At 37.3% G+C, this 20328-nt stretch overlaps 1 protein-coding gene and 1 long non-coding RNA gene across 2 annotated transcripts in view; both read right to left on the reverse strand.

Annotated features, from left to right (window-relative positions):
• The window catches only part of lypd6 (LY6/PLAUR domain containing 6), a 28115-nt gene extending 21579 nt beyond the window's left edge, over positions 1 to 6536 (reverse strand). Inside the window, exon 1 of the mRNA XM_079821975.1 lies at positions 6282 to 6536. The gene's annotated coding sequence lies outside the window, so the exon portion shown is untranslated. The remainder of the gene's footprint in view (positions 1 to 6281) is intronic.
• A 2942-nt stretch (positions 6537 to 9478) lies between these two features.
• Positions 9479 to 15301, reverse strand: LOC307129004. The gene is made up of 4 exons (XR_013816838.1): positions 14549 to 15301; positions 13761 to 13810; positions 12229 to 12333; positions 9479 to 9660 (listed from the first exon to the last, which is right to left on the reverse strand). It is a non-coding gene; the product is annotated as an uncharacterized lncRNA (long non-coding RNA).
• Positions 15302 to 20328: the final 5027 nt, after the last annotated feature.

A 20328-nucleotide genomic window follows, 5' to 3' on the forward strand; every position in this document is an offset into this window, starting at 1 on the left:
CATGGCTGCTGAAAATTCAGCTTTGCCATTACTTCAGTCTTCAGTCACATAGTGCTTCAGAAATCATTCTAATATGCTGATTTAGTGCTCAAAAACATTTCTTATCATTATCAATATTGAAACGGTTGTGCCTACTTATTTGTGTGTGTGTGTGTGTGTGTGTGTGGAAACAGTGATAATTTTCTCAGGATTCTTTGATGAATAGAAAGTTCAAAAGAAAAAAGCTAAATAAAGTCTTTGCAGTCACTTTTGATCAATTGAATGCATCATTGCAGAATAATCAATGAAGGAAATGCTGAATAAAATGCTTAATTTCATGATATAATATATTATTTACATTAATACTGAACCACATGTTTGAACCTTGTTGTTCAAATCCTCTGGTACAAGGTATATTAATAGACTCCATAGGCCTATACATTTTCATACACTGACAAAGGATGGCAGCAGCTTCACTCCAGGGTGCAAAAAGGCCCCCGTAAGACAAATCGGATACATCTGCTCAGTAAAGCATTCAAATGGGGTGCAAGAGCAGCTAATTAGCATCAAAATCTGCCGAAAGCTTCCTAACACCATTCACACAGAATTACACAGGCCTATCTGAGCAAAATCTTCTCCATTATGAATCGCATACATATAAAAAATAGGCCTACATATCATGTTGTAAATCTAAAAAGACTTTAAAATGAAAATAATGGAATAATGGGGCGGAGCGTGCAAAAATAACAGATGCATTAAGAGCGCTGGACGCCTCAGGCGGACTAGCACTGACCCAGTGACAGTGATCTCTTCCTGGTCACTCATGCAGTTAACGCAAAACAAACTTTGCTAAATAATTCAAAAAGAGCATAAGTAATGCACAGCGTTGAGGGATTCTCTCCTACGCTCCGATGCACAGCGTTTGTTATGTACTCAGACCAATGAGTAGTGTCATTATCCAAAGACCATCAGCCTTTGTCAAGTTCCACGACATGGTGAGGGGAAACAAAGGGGTCAGATGAAGCCATCGCTCTGTCTTCTGCCCCTCCGTCCCCATTGAGAAGGCACTCTGGGTAATGGAGAGTCTGATCAGCACATGGAGCACTGAACCCCCTCCCCCACTATGACACGGGATGCTTTATAAGACCTCTGATAGTCACGCAATGGCAAAAAGGTGGCAAGTTCCACAGTTTACATAGTGGGTTTTACAATATTATTTCAAGAAAAAACATCAAGACTGCAATGCAAGAAAATAACATTAGCATGTTTTTAACTATTCTGAATAAGCAAAAAGATAAATGCAGAAACATTACATGTAGCGCAATCCATTAACATGATCCAAGAGATTCAAAACACACACGAGAGCAACAAGAGTTAAGGTTCCCGTGACATTCCTCCAGCCTGCATCATACCGTCAGACAACGACCCTCATCATACGTCAACAATAATGACCCATATAACTCTACATACTCTTGTCATTAGAAGGTCTTAAATAACACCTTTCGGTTTCTCGGCTGGCCCATCTGGAGAAACACCTGCCCCGTCTCTGACATGTTAGAGGTGTTCAACTGTTTCTTGGGGTCAGATGATATGTAAACATGTGGGCTTTCCTGTCACAAGTGTCTATAAGGTAAAGTATCCACTCAAACAGTGTGGAATCCACAAACCATTGTCAGGTGAAGCTAATGCATCATGCTTTATCTAACAGCGTGTCAGATTCCTCCATCACACACACAAGCAAAGGTATAAGCAGGGCTCGATATTTATTATATTTATTTATCATAATATAATTATATTATATATTTTAATTATTTTATTATAAAGCATTTTAATACATTATACAGTCAAACCCAAAATTATTCAGACACCATCATTTTTTACTAGTGGGTGCAGGACACTATAGTTAATTTATGTAATAAAGTAAACTGTGACATATTATACCCAAAAATTCTTCATACAGTGGACTACCAGTAAACCAAAATTATTCAGACACTTTGACCTGACCATGTTTTTTTCTTTAATTGCTAATGCGACCTTTTACACCACAGACTGAACAAAATGAAGCATTGCTTGGTCATTGGTTGACCTAAATTGGTATTATCGAATTGTGTACTTAAATTTGTTGATTGTAATCAATTACCGGTCCATACCTTTCTACCAAAGTTATATGACATTATATGAATAAATGTGAATAAATGTGATAATGTAATAAAATGTTGAAGGTGTCTGAATAAAGTTTGGTTTGACTGTATAGTCACAACAGCAAAGATACACTCTAAAAAAATAATGTAATGTTTGCTTAAAACAACCCAATCGCTGGGTTAAAACAACCCAATTGCTGGGTTAGTCCATTTTCAACCCAACTTTGGTTATTTTTAACCCAGCATTTTTTAGAGTGTGTATATATATATATAAGGGTCTATATGGGTCAATATACAGTCAAACCAAAATTTACCTTCAACATTTTATTTTAATCACATTATCACATTTTTTCATATAATGTCAGATAACTTTGGTAGAAAGTTATGTATTACAAAGGTATGGATTACAATCAACCAATCAGCTGTCATATATATAACCACTGAAACCTCATTTGTTGTGAGGTTACAGTGGAAATTAAAAGGGCAAGTAAAATAATAATAATAATATTGTATTTCGCAAACAATGGCTATATAAGCGCTCTTGTTGCTCTAACTGGGTCAGTCACTATGGAGGTGTAAATGTTTCAGTAAAGTCTTGTGCTTACAGTGATTGCTAATTAGATTGCACATTTAATTAATCATAAAAAAAGTTTGAGCATCTATTTTATAACACAATCTACAACTACAGTCTGTTTCTCACACACGTTTACTAAGATTTACCCCTTTGTATTACGCAAACAGCTCATGGTGCAAATCTCTTCAGTTTTAGATGTAGAAAAAATAACATATAAGCCTATGGGTGAGACGTCTTGAGTCACACCGCCCCCACTCAGATAAAGTGAACCCAAGAGACCTAATGGACGATAAATCTTATGCGTGGGCACTAAGATTTTAAAAAACTAAGACAAATGCATTTTTCACGCTGGTGAGGACCCTTTCATCTCTTAAACATTTTCTTCTTGAATTCATTGTTCTGACCGTGTCCATTCAACCAAGGCTGCAGCCCCACCACAAAATCAGACAGTCTACAGATGGGCTTTAGACACACATCACTGTATAATTCCATTCTTCCTATGCATGTTTGCAGGAGACAATGCATTTCCTTTGCCCCTGACTGGACGAGACTATGGGCTTTAGTTTCATTTAACGTTGAAAATTGCTTTACAAATGTACTAAATGAATTTGAACCAATATTGCTAACACTTTACAATAAGGTTATTTATGTACATTAACTTTTTGCAATAATTAACAACATTAAACAATATTTTTATATTAATGTTGGTTAAGGTTAATAACATACATACCACATGCATACTTAACATTTAAATTATAAATGTTAATATTATTTCCAGTATTATAGTCTAACTATCAATATTAGCTATCAATAATATTGATAATTACATTATACATAATAATTATTATTATTATTCATTGTATTAATATGAACAACAACAATAAATTAGGGATGCACCAATATGAAAATTTTGGCCGATACGATAATGATAATTCTTTATATTTGAAAGCCGATAACCAATATATTGTCCGATAAATCTGAATCAAAATTTTTATATAATATTTCAGAGCCTGATTATAAAAACAAAAGTCTCACCATTAAATCCATGTCCCATGCACACAATTATAATGTTCTAATTATATATAATATATCTAATTATTATAATTGTATGTAGCCTATATGTCAGCCTTGCACTGCACGTTGCATGTAACTGTATTTTCCTTTTTGAAGCGATTCCAATCTTATTTCAAGCAATTCAAACCATCATGGCGAACAGTGCACATCTTAAGTGTCTCGGCTGAAAGAAATAATCTATTATTTATCGGCTTTAATATATCGGCCACATTTTCTAATCAGGCAGAGAACAAAAACATTAAAAATGACCATTTATCGGCCAATATCGTGCATCTGTGTAATAAATGTGATTAAATAATCATTTACACTCATAGATTAATGCTATAAAATATTGTTCATTATTATTATAGTTCGTTACCTATGCATCAACTAATGCTAATGTACAGAATATTACTGCAAAGCATACCCATGATATAACTGAATTTGAAGAAATGTTACTACAGTACTTTCACTTTGCATTGTCTGAAATGGTCTCAGTCACTGTGATGTCATCAGTGAGAAAGCGTTCTCCACTTCAGTGGAAATGTTTTCTCCTATTTGATATCACAGGAAGCTCATAAGTAACTCTGTGGATTTCCGGTCGCTGCTAAGTGAGAGTATTTCACAGTGTACCTTCCTCTTGCGTCCTTGGCTGTCTGTGTTGAGTCTGCACTCACACACCCCCTATACAGACTACAGATAAAATGACTATTTTTTTGCACTGAAAAAAAAAAAACTGACTGTGGAAATGAGCATGGGGTCATTTGTCTTCACCACAACGCAGGTGCATTACAGCTAAATTAGATTACTCGTCCCTAGAAAGAGAAAAACAGCAGTCTGGGCTACAAGGGGCATTTTCATAAAAAGGTCATTGGAATGAGAAGACGTGATTTGCCTGGTCAACATTAGTCATTGGCTGTAAGCCAAAAAAATGTTAAACAAACATTTTTACATCACATGCTGTATAATAATATCAAGGATTGCAGTGACCTACATATTGCATATCCAATACAAAGCAACATTAAGATCTATAGAGTGGAAAGTACGAATGTATCTGTACACACACCATGAATTAACCACTCCTACAAGCACGGCAAACACAAAGCAGCACACAAAGCTCCATCAAGGCAAGGGATCATATCAAATTCATAAAATCACTGCACATGCATTGCTGTTTCCATGCACCTGCTGCATATTTTAATATGGAATATTATAGATCCATTGTTGTGCATGTATTCACACTAGTGGATGTAAAAGCGCTTTAATGCTGATTAGTTCCGTATATAGTACAAATACATGACACTGAACATTCCTGGCATAGAATCAGGGTGGGCATGGAGGGTAATTCCTGACCTTTTATGAATGCAGTGCATGACAGGTCGCCACTAGCATTTGACAGAATGTCAAAATACACACATTTAACAAGCATGGAAGATATAACTCGCTTATTTGGCCAGCACTAAAGTCTTAAGGTAATTGTTTGACAGGTGTGAAAATGCCATTGTCTTACTTTTGCAAACATTAGTTTAGGCGTTTCAAAATAAAACTACAAACTACATTTGGTTAAAAAGTAAAATCTTTAAATTTGCATGAAAAAAAAAAAAAAAATTCCTGACACTGGTTGCCAGAACTTTACTGTAAAAAATAGTGACGGTATACAATAATTATGCTATGGTATTTTGCTGACTGTAGCCTATATTTTATAGTTCCTATCTGTATTATCTGTCACTAAACTCTATAATGCAAATACACAAACCTATTTAGCTAATCTGTTTGTCAATAAAAGGCCGGATGATAATTTACAGTTCATCAAAATGCCTCTTCAGCAACAGTAGTCAATAGTAATATAAATACATAGCAGTGTTAGTTACCCACACAAAGACAAAACATCAGGCTATCATACAACACTAAAATGATGCAATAAACTTATATACTAAATAACCTAAAAAGCAACATAAACTACACTCTAACATACATAATGTTTACATAAATAAGAAGAAACTAACATCTTAAATAAAATCTAAATAAATGTGAAGGGAATCCTGGGAAGGTCTCATCCGCCATAAATAATAAACAAACAAAAACTAACTAATAAAAAGCATTTTAACCATTTTGATATCCATATTTTTTTACTTAGTATACGTATGATTTTATCGTACACTATATGGTAAGGTGACTTACAATTCACCAAGTATATTTTTATAGAATTTGAAATTCCTAACATTGTCGTCTTCACTGTAACCAGTGGGAGCGTTTAGCTTGTCCATGCGTTTCAAAACCTATAATTGATTATAATGCAAGCGTTCTGGTTTTGACGCAACGCTGTCAAACAGTCTGTCGCTGTTATTTACTAATGTTTACTATCTGTCGACTGTGGTTTGGATCAGAGAGGTACAGTGAATTAAAAGAATTTCAACCCAAAAAAGGTAAAACGCACTCTTATAGGAACGAAAACGGGTCATTTGTTCAAATTTTAAAGGGTGTGCTCTGTCATTAATCCAGCAGGTCAAATAAAAAGGTTGCGGGCTACTTACCGAGAATGACTCAAACGACTGTAGTCAAACTTTTATCACGGCAAATTTATCCTTGTATGGCAAGATTCGAAGAAAGTCATGTATATCAATAGTGTCCTTTCAGTTGTCTGTACTCATGACACGTCCGAGCTGAATCCCAGTGAACTCAAAGGTTCCTAAAAGGCGGATGAGACGCTCGGCTGCGCCTATCAGAGGTCGAGAGGAGGCGTCCCGATGGATCCACACACACACACACACACACACACACACACACACACACACACACACACACACACACACACACACACACACACACACACACACACACACACACACACACACACACACACACACACACACACACACACACACACACACACACACACACACACACACACACACACACACACACACACACACACACACACACACACGCCTACTGAGTTTTATTCACATTACCTGAAGCCATGACTAAGCCTATCTGGTATTCCAGATCAGTTATAAACCCAGCCTACTGTAGCCTATCAATTATTGTTTTACTTTAAATAACGCTGTGTGCATTTATAATGGCCAAAAATGCTGTCTAGATAGGCAGTTCACTAGGTTTTGAGAGGTCTTTTTTAGTTGGCCCTCTGCTGGTGAATAAAACACAGTAGCTAGTGACTGTTAAATGTCAAATCAAACACTTCCTCTCAGTTAACCACAAACAAATAGCTTAATTAAATTACTTAACAAAACAGACGAATAAATGGTTATAAGCTTGCGTTCAAATATATAAAATAAAAATAAATATATATTTTTTGTAAACATACCTGAAATAATTCAGTTATTCACAAGGGTAGAATGGAGCTAAAAGCCCCCCTTTAAATAACTTTTTGGTGGGTCTCAAAAGTGTGACTGTCGAAAAATATATTACTTGTTGTTGGTTTGTTGCTACCAAGAAGGCCTTTTAGAGAAAAAGTACACTCTTAAAAATAAAGGTTCTTTGGCAGGGTATGGTATATTGTTCCATGAATTTCCATGTTGGTATGGTTCCATGAATAAACTTTAATATCCAAAGAACCTTTCCATTGCACAAAAGGTTCTTTGTAGCGCAGAAAGGTTCTTTAGACTACATAATGGTTGGAAAAAATGGTTCCTTAAAGAACCTTTCACAAAACTTCAGGGAAACAAAAATGGTTGTTTTATGGCCCCTTTATTTTTAAAGGTGTACCCATAGGAAGATAACAGATCTGAGACCAGATAATAACATTTACAGCCATGTCTCTGTATATTCAAAGTAAAAATAGGAACACTTTATTTTTTTTAACCTGTTTAACACTTTCAGTAAGCATATACCTCAGATCCAAAGTAGACTTTTGTGGGCATACAAGTTAGTCACGTAAATCTGCAAGTAAACATTGTTTGTGAGGACTAGTTAAAAGCTATGGGTTGTGTAAACCGGGGCGCATCACAGACCCCCCTGTCACCATCGTGCCTTTGAGCAAGGCCCTAAACCATGCAGGTAGCTTCCAGAGGACTGTCTCTGTAATTAGTGCACACCGTCAACCTCACACATTATATCACGTGCTCGCAGTAAATATGCCTTGCTTAACTTGTTATTAACTAATCGTGTGCTAAACCTCCAAATATTATATTCACTGATCTCATGAAATAGTTGCAAGATGCTCCATGCCACAAAAATCTAAAGTGTTTCCCTAAGGCAACAATCACCAACTTAAAGAGAGAGAGCCTGATGAAATGTGACGTGAATCGAGATGTGTGGCATGCGAGTCAAGCTGTTGAAAATGTTCTCAATACAATAATTTTAATAATTGATAATAAATGAAATTATAATTTTAAAGAACTTTGAATATTTTTATTTTAAATAATAAATATACATAAATAAATTAAATAGGCAAAGGATTTGGCAGCAATTGGCTCTCCTTTTCTGTGTGTGTAGCCTGCAGACTATTGATGATTAAATATGTAATTAAAGATTTGGTGTTTTGAAGACAACTGACTTCCTCTGGTAAAAAGTCTGAGGCCCTAAAAACATTAACATAATGTGTAAATAAATCCATCGTAGCTACTTAAAAGCCTGTGTCTAAAGATCAACTTCAAAGCAAGGAGCCTTTGCACAGGATGAGAGTTTGATTTGTAGTGAGCGAATTTCGACAGCAGTGAGGGAAGCCTCTGCCGTTTTAGGGAAGTGCAGAGAGATTGATGGCAGGGGTAGATCACGAGGTGAGATCAGCCATGTAAATACAGTGTTTTCGTGCAGTTTACTCACTACAGCTCTCATTTTGGATTTAAGTGCATAGGAGACAATACAAAAATCATGCATTCTGCATTAGTTCAGCCCATATCAGCTGATCCGATTCCTATGCACTCAATTGGGAACTCTCAAACAGGGCGCCTTACTTAAAGGAACACTCCACTTTTTTTGAAAATAGGCTCATTTCCCAACTCCCCTAACAGTTAAACAGTTTCACCGTTTTCCATTGAGCCGATCTCCAGGTCTCGCGGTAGCACTTTTAGCATAGCTTAGCATAGACCATTGAATCTGATTAGACCGTTAGCATCTCGCTCAAAAAAATTTGTTTAGATATTTTTCCTATTTAAAACTGGACTCTTCTGTAGATACATTGTGTACTAAGACCGCCGAAAAAAATCTTTTCTAAATTTAAAATGTCTAAATATTTTTTTTTTTGCCTGCCTGAACTAACTCTCATTCCTGCGTAATAATCAAGGAACTTTGCTGCCATGCCATGGGTGCAGCAGGCCCAATGATATTACGCAGCGCCTGAAAATAGGCTAACTTCCTTTATGCGTACACTGTTAGACATTTTATTGTATTTTTGCGGTAACTTACTGGCAGCACTATTGCCAGTAAGTTACTGTAATTGCCCCTTTACAGTAGCTTACCTGTAAATGTGTTTTACAGTATGATGCCCTTACCGTAATTTAATTTTACAGTATGATGCCCTTACCGTAATTTAATTTTACAGTATGATGCCCTTACCGCAATTTAATTTTACAGTATGATGCCCTTACCGCAATTTATTTTTACAGTATAATAATTTTTACAGTAATTTTACTGTAATTTATTTTACTTTTTATTTTACAAAATATGCATATGTTAATATGTTATTACTTTATTTTGAATATTTTACATGAATGCAATAAAATAAATAATACATTTAATAAATTCCAAATAAGAGACTTGAGTCCATGTACATCAGTATATTTTTTTATTCACCGTCACAATCAATTACAAAAAACAGAAAAAAAATAGAGAACTGAATTCATTACAACAAATCAAAGCAGAGATCATGACGATATGGCAACAAAAAGTATGAACAAAATACCCCAGCTGGTCTTGGCTGGCCTCCCTACTGGTAAACTACTAATGGCTGATCTGAAACAAAACAGAGGGACAATGTGTGAGAAATGGTTTATCTCATCTAAATTTGTTCATGGACAGATGAGGTAACAACTTGTGCAACAGCAGTTATTCATAGTTATACTTGTTATATTATTATTATTCATAGTTATACTTATATTATATATCTCTATCCCGAGGACAAGCGTGCGCGCTCTGGAGATTATCATGTGAAACGCAACAATACCCAATCAGAAAGCAAGCTGCTGACGGAAGACACCTCCCTCCAGCTCACGCTGGAACATGTAAAGGCCATGTTCACACCATCTCCATTACTTCATCTAAACATTTTCCTTTCCCCCCCCGCAAATTTTCTTTAAAAAGCATTCCATACACTATCAGGGTATATACAGAACTTCTTAAGTTGAATTTAATACCTTTTACTACCTTTTTTAATACCTTCAAAATATTTTTTAATACCAGCGCGACTTCAAGCTGCAACTATAGTAGCGTAAATGAAATATCTTTCCAAATGGAATAACATATTGCATCACAATGTAACGAGGTCATTATAACTTAACATCAGCTGCCCACAGAGATGAGAATAGAAATAAAGACAGAATAGGAAGGAGACATCTTCTTCATAGTTCATGCAGTGTACAGAGCAATTTTCACGGCGCAATATAGATTTTTTTTCTTTTTCGTTTTAAATCATGAAGGCGAGTCAGTGGATATCACACAAAAACGTAATGTGTGTGAGAGTCGGTGAAGTCTCAAACCTGGTCAATTATTCACTACTGAAAGTGAACGTAAAATCTGACAAGCTTTCGGCGCATATTCTCACAGAGACAAGAGATATCTCTTTATTTATATAAATCTGCTTTAACATATGCTGATAACGTATAGCCTATAACTGTCTGAATTTATATTCTTAATATTTCTCTTTTGGCCCATATTGTGAAACAAATTAGAAGAGAAGTATAGGCCCATTTCGTGTTAAACAAGTTTTTTTTTAAATAAAGCTGCTCTTACTTTCTGATAATACTGATATTATTGTAGTGTTCTGACATATTATAGACTGATAATCATTTTAATTATAGGCATATAATTCCTTGTTTAATTGTGCAAAATGTATTTAAATAATGAGGAGTAAGCTAATATATCTATTCTTTTATTATGCAACATGTCGGTTGTGCATTGATGCATTATGAAATTATCACGGGGGCAAATTAAATGTATTATCAATTTAATAATAAAAGTAGGCCTACCCTAATAATAATAATAATCATTTATATACATAAATAGTAAATGCTAAATCTTCACTCATACAGTGAGCAGACAAGTCGCGCTCGCTGATCCGAGCCATGGTGTGAGCATATAAACCGTGAGCTTTGGCTTTACATCGCATGCGATCTACCCGTACAGTGTGAGTAGATACGCTTGCTGAAATCGCACAGTGTATGCCAAGCTTTAAGCAACTTGCATACGGTATTTCGAAACAGCTCTTCAATGCCATAGATTCAAATTGAAAGAGTGGTGTTTAGTTGCAAGGTCTAAACACCACAGCACCTCAGCTCGCAATGTAGTGGTGGTGATAGGGCATAGCGTCTGCTGTCTGACGTCTGTCACGCACCTGATGATGGAGCTGCTAGACTAACGTTAGGCTACTGGCAGTGGTTTGAATCGGGAGAGCAGTCGGGGTTGAGGGCAAAGCAGTGGAGGTTGAGGTCGTTGATGCATCTGTAGCGCAGAACATTGGTATGGGAAGCTGCTCGCTACGTCCGCGCATCCTAGCTTGGTGGCTATTTGATTACATATGCGATTTGACGCCATTCACCCCCACCCAGGTTATATTAATTGTCTTCTTGCAGACGTGGCAATAAGCCTCGCGGCTGTTGCAAACTACTGGCCTAAGCCAGTCTTTAAATCGTGAGTCCTCCAGCCAGAGGTCCGAAAACTTGCATTTCCCCATGCTTTAATTACTGAATGGAAGCGAGCTCGCGTACATGTTTGTCAGCAAGCCAGCCGCGGATCCAGTTCGTTTCAGCGCGCGCGAACGAACACCACCTCACACGATATCGCGCAGGTCCTACTCTAAACATATAAATAAATCCACGCGAATTTTAGAAAAAAAAGGCCAAATTGACAAATTTATCTAAAAAAAATTGGACTCGAAAATGTAATACCTCGTCAGATGACGTTTAGTACTTTTTACTACTTTTTAATGCCCTTAATTTTGGCTAATTTCATTTACTACCTTTTACAACCCCGCGGACACCCTGACTATAAGAGCAATTTCATGATATGATATACTTCATATCACCTGTGGTGTGGTAGGCAAACGTCACCTCCTGCTCAACTGACATCTTATGCTGCCTTCACGTGCTATAGGAATTAGTGAACTAGTTTCCTAGTTAAAAAATTGGACATGAACGCCCTCTCAAGTCAAAATCTGAATGTGATGAGCTCGTAATCACAACTTCAGAAGTGGGAAGTAGGAAATTTCTAGCACATGAAGGCAGCATAAGACGAGGTTGGCTGAAAATTAAAAGATAAAAGTCTCTCAGAAATTGCAAATAATTAAATACTTGCACCTGTACATACTTGCATGATTAGTTTTTAGTTCAGGTTTTAGTTGTAGTCCAGCTTTGTCCGTTTCTCCGTCTATTCCTCAGTCTCTCTGTTTTCTGGTCACTGGTTGGATATGATCTGCATATAAAATAATGTATACATATTTTGGTAACACTTTACAATAAGGTTGTATTAGTTAACATTAGTTAAAGGGTTAGTTCACCCAAAAATGAAAATTCTGTCATTAATTACTCACCCTCATGTCGTTGGACACCCGTAAGACCTCCGTTCATATTCGGAACACAAATGAAGATATTTTAGTTGAAAGCTGATGCTGAGAAAGGCTTCAGATAGGCCCCCATTGGCATTCAGTACATTGACACTTCCAAGATCCATGAAAGGCACTTAAAACGTCGTTACAAAGTCTATCTCACCACAGTGGCTCTACAATAATTTTACGATGTGACGACAATAGTTTTTGTGCGCAAAAAAAAATCTAAATAACACCTTTATCCAACTTGTTCTCGACTTCCGTGTGTGCCTCCACGACGCATGCGCGAGAATATGACGTAGATCCGGCGTTCGGACACATGACCCAGAAGCGATTTGTTTACGAGCAGAGGAAGACGCACGTGTCTAAGCTGTTGAATTCTACATTGATCGTGCTTTAGGTCTCGGCGTAGTGCTCAAAATGGGGTTAAAGTGTGCATTTCATGGATTCCCGAACGCCGGATCTGCGTCATATTCTCGCGCATGCGTCGTGGAGGCACACACGGAAGTCGAGAACAAGTTGGATAAAGGTGTTATTTAGATTTTTTTTTGCGCACAAAAACTATTGTCGTCATATCGTAAAATGATTGTAGAGTCACTGTGGTGAGATGGACTTTGTAACGACGTTTTTAGTGCCTTTTATGGGTCTTGTGAGTGTAAATGTACTGAATGCCAATGGAGGCCTATCTGAAGCCTTTCTCAGCATCAGCTTTACACTAAAATATCTTCATTTGTGTCTGAAGATGAACGGAGGTCTTACGGGTGTCCAACGACATGAGGGTGAGTAATTAATGACAGAATTTTCATTTTTGGGTGAACTAACCCTTTAATGCATTAGTTAACATGAACTAACCATGAACAACACCTCTGTTCAGCATTAGTTAATCTTTTTTAACGTTAGTTCATAAAAATCCAGCTGTTCATATTAGTTCACAGTGCATTAACTAATGTTAGCAAGATTTCAATAATGCATTAGTAAATGTTGAAATTAACATTAACAAAGATAAATAAATGCTTTATAAGTGCAGTTCATTATTAGTTAATTTTAACTAATGTAGTTAACTAATGAACCGTATTGTAAAGTGTTACACAAATTTTTAAGTGCATACAATGAATCATTTTTAATTACTTTGTCATGTTATGCAGTGACATATCCCACATGAGACTAAACAGTCACAACAAGATAACAAATAGATGCCAAGTAGGAAATGCAGGCAACAAGTATTTTTGAAATAATAAAATGTTATGCATTAAAAGACGTTAATCACATAATGTTAGTCAAAATATATACTTACAAAGCCAAAGATGCTCAGTGCTGTGGCTCTTTCTGGGGTGTTGTTAGCTCCTGTTGACACAAGAGAGAAAAAGAAGAAATTTTCATTAATGTTTATTGACTATAATGGTGCCTAAATGTTATGCACATGATAATTCACAGATATAGGATGACTGCTAGATTGACCACTTACACAATCAAATGACTATCAACACTGAAAAAAGAGAGAAGACAATAATAGAGCCTTCAGTGGCATGTAAAAATGAATTCATATGAAATAATATAATAAATAAGAAGCATCAATGAACATACTTGAACTAATTATTATTATACTTGAATATATATTAATCCTCTGGTGTATACACTGGCGTAAATGTTCTATTTTCGAGAGAGAGAGAGAGAGAGAGAGAGAGAGAGAGAGAGAGAGAGAGAGAGAGAGAGAGAGAGAGAGAGAGAGCCTTTGACACCGCTAACGTTACTTCAAATGGCGTCACACACATTTAACTGTCAACGAAAATATGTAACTATAACTGGCCGTGAAAAGACGGAAACCATTGTTCGCGTAAATACAACATTTGGTACATAATGTACAATGCAGGTAACAGTTAGTCAATTGTATGCAAATTTAATGGGTTATGAAAGCGGTTCTTGAGGAAAATGAACAGTTCCCCGAGACTGTCATATAGTAATAGCAATTCGATATTATTATTTACTTTCTTCATATATGTAGCTATATTTAATGAATATTGGTTTACGTTTTAAAAGTATCAAAGACATTTGTGACAAATTTGTCAAATAAAAACTTCTTACCTCAGGAAAGCTCGCAGCTGGTGTCTGGCGATCCGATCCACAGGCAGGGACGTCCGTTATGCGCGCACTCGACACAAACCTCATTTGCGCGGGCTTGGCACGCGAGTAAACAATTTAAATTGTGTGAGGTGTAAGCAAAGTTTATAAATATATTTTTTAAACATTTAAAAATTACATTTATATCACCACACTTGTACTGGTATTACTCTGGCATTAAAATAATAATAAATAAAATAAAATTACGGATCATGAGATATAAAATGCTAACAGTAGGTGTTTGTGTGTGTGTGTAGCCTACCGTTAGCATTTTATATCTCATGATCCGTCATTTTATTTTGCAACGTACAGTTATAGCCGAAAAATAAACAAGTAATGAAACTTCACTTTGCCCTCAGCCTAAACGATTTGCCAGGGAACAAATTATAGATCCATGAGAGCAAATATGGGCCGTTAAATCTCCACAAGACTAATTATAGCTGGAGACGCCACAGAGACATCAGAGCCAGCGGCAGACGTCAGAAGGGCTAGCCGAGGAAAGTCTACTCTCGCCGGGTAAACAGGCGCTGAACGCCGCTGACTCACTGGAGCTCACATCTCCGAAAACACCAGATAAAATGTTAAAATAGGCACTCTTCTTATAAATAAACCACAGATTTGAGCTTTAAACAACTACATTACCGACTAAAAAAGTCTTAAAACTACGTTTTGTCACACATTAACAGTTTTAACACAAAAAGACGTGTAAACACAGCCCATGTCAGTCATTTCTCAACGAGAGGAGCCGCTGGCAGAAGCTCCTCCTACGAGGCGAATTCGAAATACATTTATAACACTAATACTTTACTCTATTTATTCTATACTCTATTTTTTCCTCTTTTTGAAAGTTGTGAAATCACTATTGTGGAGTTTTTCTTTTGCTATTTGAGCAAATGGGCACACAAAAAATATATAATTATTGTATTCTCTCATTCACCGCTATAAAATTTAACCCAACTATGACGACTTCCGCTCTGAGAAACCCGAAAATGTGAAAAGGGTCGGAGAAAATACTAAGTATAAAAATTACTTCTTTGTCTCCCACAAAGAACTAATTTTACATCCTTCCATCCACATGTTTTTATTTAACTTTTAAACATCCAGTGTGTGTGTGTGTTTGTGTGTATTCTTTGTTTACAGTAGCACTACTGCTTTTACGTAAACAGTAAAATACTGCAAATTCCCATATACAGTAAGTTACTGTAAATTTCATTAAAAATACCCACAATGCAGTGCATATTACAGTAGCTAACCGTAAATAATATAAATGGTATTTTACTGGGCTTTTTTGCGGTAAGTAACTGTAAAATTGCGGTAAAGTCTAACAGTGTAGCTTCAGTTCAGTCTTCCTGCTTGGCTGCTTCCACTGCACGCTGCTCTGCAACCGACCTCCAACCTTAAACTGTGTTTAACTTAATCAATGTCGTTCTGTTGTCATTGATGCATGCTCTGTTCTCAGTGGGGGATTTCGCTGCCCTCCCAGTTTAAAAAATGGGAGGTTGTCCCCAGAAGCTGCTGCTGTTTCCTGTCTTGGCTTTTCATGGAGCTCATGAAAAGGATGGGGAATTTAGAACAAAGCCATATTGCCAAATGTAAATTGAGCAAAATATGCCTATATGACTAGGCCAGGGGTAGGCAAGTTCGGTCTAAGAGAGCCGCTGTCCTGCAGAGTTTGACTCCAACCCTGAAAAACCCTCACCTGCCTGTAGTTTTAGTAATCCTGAGGACACTGATGAGCTTGTTCATGTGTGTTTGATTAGAGTTGGAGCTAAACTCTGCAGGGCAGTGGCTCTCCAGGAATGAACTTGCCTATCCCTGGACTATGACTAAAAGTTTGTCTGTGGTATTTTTGACTTAAGTGGAACTGACTGAAATATAGTTAGCTTGCTAAATAGACCCAAATTCAAACAAATATAGAGATCAGAAATGGATGTTTGCTTAGTAAAAAAATGACAATAATTCTCTCTCAGGTTCTGCAAAAGTATGCATGTACAATCCATAACATAAATGTCCTTTCTGACAGGGGAGACTGAGATAGTGTCAGCACAGCATGTCAGATATCACTGGAACAGCCTGACATGATGGAGAAAAGAGCATCAGCACTATGTACAAATTTTGTGCATGACTGGATTCCAATTGAAGTTTAAATCTAAAATCAGCCGTTCAGCCATAATTACAACCTCCTCCTGTAGGGTCAGATTTCATGTAATGGAGGCGCAGCGTCTCGCTGGTATGCAGAGCCACGAGATAAGGATAATTTTACTTCAGGTTGAAATGAACTAGCAGAGAAAAGGGAGTTCACAAAGACACTGGAGAAACAGAGTGAAGGCAAATAGTTCAATCTCGATTCTTTGCATGCTTTTGGCATCATAACAAAATGGTGTCTATAGCTTTAGAGCAGCTGTGAAAATTGAAAACGGTAACAAAATGAATGTGTGGTATTATGTGAGGCCCTGCTCTAGGGAAAAGATTTGAGGCTGTATTATGTTAATACTCTCTTTAGAAAGACCACATACTGAAAATAACTCTGGGATCCACTCTATAACTTCTACATTCCTCAAGCTCGTCTGAAAATAGAGCTGCTATAAACACACTGGAGAAGGTAACAAACAGATTTAACCGCCATTGTCATTTGTGCCTCAGGCTGTACAGCTGCAAACCAACACCGGCAGTCATTATAGCCCTGAACGCTCTCTTAGGAACGTCTGAGTTGCATGTGTGTTGAGGTTTGTGATGGGGATGATTCCAATTCAGGATTTATTCTACATGAAAATCGACTTCCTGTTATCAAATACGAAAAACACATTGATGAGCTGACAAGTCAATATTACATCATAGCTATGTTATGCTATTTACCTCCAGAGGGGGATAACACACCTGGTATGTCCTCTTACCTGTCACCGAACATCTAGTTGAATTGGTTGGCATGCGAGAGGCACATAATCATCTCAAACTGAATGAACGGGTTGGCTTTGATGATGCATACTATTGGGACGGTGGTGAAGGTATTAGTGCCTCCGGCATGCTTCAATCATCCGCGCTGGTCTTTTCAAGGAGCACCAATCCTTCCTCAACACATCAATCACTTCTACCCAATGAGACAAATGGCCATCTGCAAAAGAGGATTTAGCCATGAAATGCTGGTAGCAATTCTGCATTCCTACTTCTAACATCTTATGCCACTTCTTCTTTTCCCTCTGCTTTCATCTACAGTCAAATCTCTGACATTTGCTTTAGGTGATTTTTGGTTGTTTGGGGGTCATTTACTCATACATTACATAATAATTTCAGTTAATTTCACCAAAAACTGAAAATTCTGTCATCATTTACTCACAGCCTCATGAACAGGTGCATCTCAATACATTAGAATGTCGTGTAAAAGTTCCTTTATTTCAGTAGTTCAACTTAAAAGGTGAAGCGAATATATTATATAGACTCATTACATGCAAAGTGAGATATTTCAAGCCTTTATTTGTTATAATTTTGACGATTATGGTTTACAGCTTATGAAACCCCCAAAATCTAAATCTCTGAAAATTTGAATATTGTAAAAAGGTTCAGTATTTGTAGGCTCAAAGTGTCACACTCTAATCAGCTAATGAATCCAAAACACCTGCAAAGGGTTCCTGAGCCTTTAAGTGGTCTCTCTCAGTCTGGTTCAGTAGAATTCACAATCATGGGGAAGACTGTTGACCTGACAGTTGTGCAGAAAACCATCATTGACACCTTCCACGAGGAGGGAAAGCCTCAAAAGGTGATTGCAAAAGAAGTTCTCAAAGTGCTGTATCAAAGCACATTAATAGAAAGTTAAGTGGAAGGGGAAAGTGTGGAAGAAAGAAGTTCACAAGCTTCAGGGAAGACCGCAGCCTGGAGAACATTTTCAGGAAAAGGCCATTCAAATGTGTGGGGGAGCTTCACAAGGAGTGGACTGAGGCTGGAGTTACTGCATCAAGAGCCACCACACACAGACGGATCCTGGACATGGGCTTCAAATGTCGTCAGAAGCGTCTTACCTGGGTTAAAGAAATAAAGAACTGGTCTGTTGCTCAGTGGTCCAGTACTCTCTTCTGATGAGAGCAAATTTTGCATCTCATTTGGAAACCAAGGTCCCAGAGTCTGGAGGAAGAATGGAGAAGCACACGATCCAAGATGCTTGAAGTCCAGTGTGAAGTTTCCACAGTCTGTGTTGGTTTGGGGAGCCATGTCATCAGCTGCTGTTGGTCCACTGTGCTTTATTACGTCCAGAGTCAATGCAGCCGTCTACCTGGACATTTTAGAGCACTTCATACTTCCTTCAGAAGACAAGCTTGCTTGATGCTGACTTCATTTACCAGCAGGACTTGGCACCTGCCCACACTGCCAAAAAGTACCGAAACCTGGTTCAATGACCATGGGATTACTGTACTTGATTGGCCAGCAAACTCACCTGACCTGAACCCCATAGAGAATGGGGCATTGCCATGAGAAAGATGAGAGACATGAGACCGAACAATGCAGACGAGCTGAAGGCCGCTATGGAAGCACCTGGTCTTCCATAACACCTCAGCAGTGCCACAGGCTGATAGCATTCATGCCACGCCACATTGAGGCAGTCATTCATGCAAAAAGGGCCCAAACCAAGTACTGAGTACATATGCATGATTATACTTCTCAGAGGGCTGACATTTCTGTATGTAAAATCCTTTTTTTTTGTAATATTCGAATTTTCTGAGATTTAGATTTTGGCGGTTTTATAAGCTGTAAGCCATAATCATCAAAATTATAACAAATAAAGGCTTGAAAAATCTCACTTTGCATGCAATGAGTCTATGTAATATATTAGTTTCACCTCTTAAGTTGAATTACTGAAATAAATGAACTTTTTCCACGACATTCTAATGTATTGAGATGCACCTGTAATTCCAATCCAGTCTTTCATTCATCTTCAGAACTTCAGAGATGTTTTATTTTCTTTTTTTGGTGATCAATTGAAAGTCTATGTATTCAACATTTTCAAGCTTTAAAAAGTTAAAGGAAATGTATGTAAGATTGTGGCCAAAACTGGTACTGCAATCACTTTCAAATTACTGTAGAGAGGTGTATCCCCTCTCCCCCTGCCCCCTGACTCGAGGTTGCCAGATAGGCTGCAGGATCCAGCAGGAACGTAGGCTGCTACAAGAAGCTTCCAATGGGAAGTGACGAGTCCTACACAGCAAGTTTTTTTTTTTCATTGTCACAACGTTTTTCTGATTCATAACGAAGTCTTTTAGGTTTCGTAAAGTTTTATCCAAAAAGTTTGTAGCTGCAGCTGTGGTAACTAGAGCAGAGCTGGCAACCCGGATGCTGAAACACTGACTTCGTGATTGGTAGACAGGTGGAGGGTGGCGCTTCAGGCCAAAACACAACATGTCAACATCAACATCAGTTGAGGGCTGCAACTTCACTTTTAAAATGACAATATCCTGGCCGGACTACTGTTGTCAGTGATATAAGTATTTGAAATGAACATGATTTCTTAATGTCTAGAGACATATCAGGGCGATTTTATGATTATTTGAAATACATTTCTTACATACAGTTCCTTTAAGTAAGAGATTGTAAAATCCATATGTATTTAGTGGTGTAATCCAAGTCTTATGAAGATAATTATATATGCTTTATAGGATGGACAGGATTAATTTAGGCTTTTATTCACAAGCGCACATAGAGCTAATCAAATATGGTAAACAGAAGCTCAAATGTGCTTGCTTTGACCACGAAAACCA

This window comes from Gobio gobio, assembly GCF_949357685.1.
Source record: "Gobio gobio genome assembly, chromosome: 7".
Classification (NCBI taxonomy): Eukaryota; Metazoa; Chordata; class Actinopteri; order Cypriniformes; family Gobionidae; genus Gobio; species Gobio gobio.